This window comes from Pseudochaenichthys georgianus, chromosome 6 (genome assembly GCF_902827115.2).
Source record: "Pseudochaenichthys georgianus chromosome 6, fPseGeo1.2, whole genome shotgun sequence".
Lineage (NCBI taxonomy): Eukaryota > Metazoa > Chordata > Actinopteri > Perciformes > Channichthyidae > Pseudochaenichthys > Pseudochaenichthys georgianus.
The window spans coordinates 32,259,003-32,262,318 of NC_047508.1; the positions used below are offsets into that span (position 1 = coordinate 32,259,003).

A 3,316-nucleotide genomic window follows, 5' to 3' on the forward strand; every position below is an offset into this window, starting at 1 on the left:
CCTGACCAAGTTAATGCTCTGCTGAAAGGGGAGGGTTCTAAAGAGGTGACATGTATGAAGGTAGATATGGTGCAAAATGTGAGAGCGTGTAAAACCTGATGTGAGCACTTGCAGAAAAAACATCTGAGTTTGTGTGCTTACATTTACACTTGTATAAAATATGCACGTAACTGTGAACCAAATTTACACTTGTAAAAAATATCCACGTAACTGTGAACCAAATTTGAAGTCACAGAAGAAAAAAAAAAGTTGTGTAGCTTGTAGAAAAAAAATAAACTTAGAGATGAAATGTTCACTTGCAGAAAAATACATATATTTAAATATATTTTCCATTACAACTGCAACTTTATTTATTACAACCTCTCAAATCAGTCATTACAACTTGACGAATCTGCTCTGTGGCAGTATAAATCGACGAATCTGCGGTCTTGACTTTTGCTACACTTCTTGCGATAAATGTGTCGCAAAAGTCATTTTCACCTGTAGATGTGGGGGGAGGGAGGGGGGGTTGGAGCGAAGGGGCGGAGCTATCAGAACAACGAGGCTTGGGTCAGTCACAGTCACAGTCAGTCAGGTCGAACCGGATGACAGCGGGGCTAACTGTTCGCTAACGGTTCGTTTCGCTACCAGTCCGCTGACATGGCGCGTCAATCAACGGTAAGTTTTGCCCATTACTTGCCCAGTATTACTTTGAATATTATTATTGTGATTGAGGATTAAATCCGCTTTGAAGACCACCATTTTATATCGTGCAGTTTAGCGGCGAAATAACGTCAGTCAGCCAGCTAACGCTAGCTTTGTTGAGTTTATGCTAGCTAAACAAGTAGGGTTGTAGTCTATACAGCAGTAATTCATATATTATTTATAGCCTACTGCTTTGGCACTAACGGTTGATAACCGTTTATGAAAATAAAACCAAGTAGTGTATGTGAAATCAACCTCACAATAAGATGTGTGTATATTACAATTATTAATGTCATATTTCAAGATGATTACTTAGATATTACAATATGGTTGGTTGAGCTGGAGTTCATTATTGAGCTTACAAGTTAACGTCAGTCATCTGAAGAACGAACCCAAACCTTGTTGTTTTTATTAATTGTATTACAAATTGATATCAAATAAACAGTAAGCATTGGTAACACAACTTCCAAAGTTACAGTAAAATAAAAAGGACCCTGACTCGGACAATACACACTCCAACATGTTCAATAGAAGAGAATCAGTTATATTGTTTGTACACATGGTACTTTACATAATATATATCTGTTTGTTTAAAGTGTCCAGGTGATGCAGACAGGCTGGACCAGAGTGAGAGACAGAACTGGACTCCTCACAGCAGTGAACTTCAGCTCAGGTACAAAGACTCTTTTTTTCATACTGTACAAAGAATCAAGAAAGATATTGGTTTAAATAAATGAAGTATTGACTTGAATACACTGATATACATTCCATTAAACAATACTAAATACTAGATCACCTACACATCAGTTAAGTTGAGGGTTTTTTCCATGCAAAAAGTCACATTTAGATGTTAACAAGCAATATGACTTTGTCAGCTTTCTAATGTAATGTATTGAAGGCAAAGATATTTAACACATAGTGAGAACTGCTGCTATTTATCTCTCAATATTGTCTGTAAAAACGTGGTAAAAGTTATTCTTTCAGTGAGACAACAGAGCAAGCTTCTACAGTTGCACTACGTTTTGTAACAGTTAAATATTATTTTGATAATAACATATATTTCAATGTTGATGAATTTCATACTGTTCATTCATAATCTGATTACAATTAAAAAATGATTATATCAACAGCCCCATAACACACAAACACACCTCTTTCATAAATAACACACTTGTTCTGCAATAATGTGTTTTATGTTTCCTGTAATTTTTGTTAGGAAAGGACATGCCCGAAAGACACGACATCTTCTCCTTCTCTGAGGGTCAAGAAGAACATCCAAGAGGAACATTAAAAGCTGATGTTATGAGATTTTAAGACCAGTACAGGACATTCACTAAGAAACTACTTTTATTGTAAAAACAAAGATCTGCACACCGAATATTTTTGTAGTCTATCGGGACCATCATTTGTTTGTGACACTGCCTGCACCTCAGAGAAGGGGTGGTTATAGTCAGGCTTATAAAGTGTGGCGAAAAACATAGTCAGCTGATCGAATGCACCTATTTCCACATCTACACTCCATCAGCTGATTATTTCTATTTGCCTCACTTTATGAGCTTCACATCACTTGTGCCTTGTACCGCAGAGTTTGCAACGTCACAAATAAATGGGGCCAATCTTCAGTCAGATGTGAATGTGTAATCTAACATTTTCAGTAAGAATAATGGACGAAAGGAGTGCAAATACAATTTATTGAAATGTGAACCAAAAGTTAATCAAATGTTTTAAATAAAAAGCACATATGGACAGAAGGTGTAAACCTATTAAATGTATAAGTAAACACATGTAGTCAAATAAAGTGACAGACTTGGCCTGTGCAGTTGGTATCAGCTATGCCCAGCATGGGCTCCTCCATCAGGCCTGGTCCTCCTCGCTGAGGAAAGACCCTCAGTCCTCTCCAAACCAACAGACAGGACGTCCATCACACGGAGGTTTCTCCCTGAAGTCTCTGCAGCTCTCTGCACACCATGCTGTCTCAATCCGTCCACACTGAATATGAGAGGGGGGAAATGAAAATAATAAATGCTTTAGACAATAAGAAATATAAAGTTGACTGTTGAGTTGCTCAGTTTTTTTAGATTGTCAATACTATTACTGTATAACTAATATATCAGGTTAAGAGGCACATTCAAATAAAGATTGGTCTTTAAATACATGTTGTCTTTTGAATTGTTTGTCTAAAGTCAAGGATCTAGAACTGGTACTTAGTTTGAATGATACAGTCTGGTTATTATGCTGTTTGGAGGAGGCCTCACAGGTAAGAGCACTAACTAGCTACCATCACATGTACCTTAGCTTGACTTAAATGTATTAAACGTATAGTTCAGTGATGGCAAAATATAAATAACTAATGTCATGCAAACATATTAATATTTGCTTGATTCCAGAGTTGAATTTAGCACAATTGCATACAAACGTTAAGGGATTTTAAGATTCTGAAGTCTTCGTTCTAAATAGAAAATAGCATGGATAATTTACAAAGGCTTTAAAAACACAGCAGGAGCCCAAGACAATTATAAAACTTGTCATTATTTCAGTACAGTTCAATTGGTTTTATTTTCATAAACGGTTATCAACCGTTAGTGCCAAAGCAGTAGGCTATAATATATGAATTACTGCTGTATAGACTACA

General features: G+C 36.4%; 1 long non-coding RNA gene across 1 annotated transcript; it reads left to right on the plus strand.

Moving 5' to 3' along the window:
- The first annotated feature begins 559 nt into the window (after positions 1-559).
- LOC139434005 (uncharacterized) lies at positions 560-2,839 on the plus strand. Its single transcript, XR_011643407.1, has 3 exons — positions 560-657; positions 1,281-1,357; positions 1,901-2,839. It is a non-coding gene; the product is annotated as an uncharacterized lncRNA (long non-coding RNA).
- The last annotated feature ends 477 nt before the right edge of the window (positions 2,840-3,316 follow it).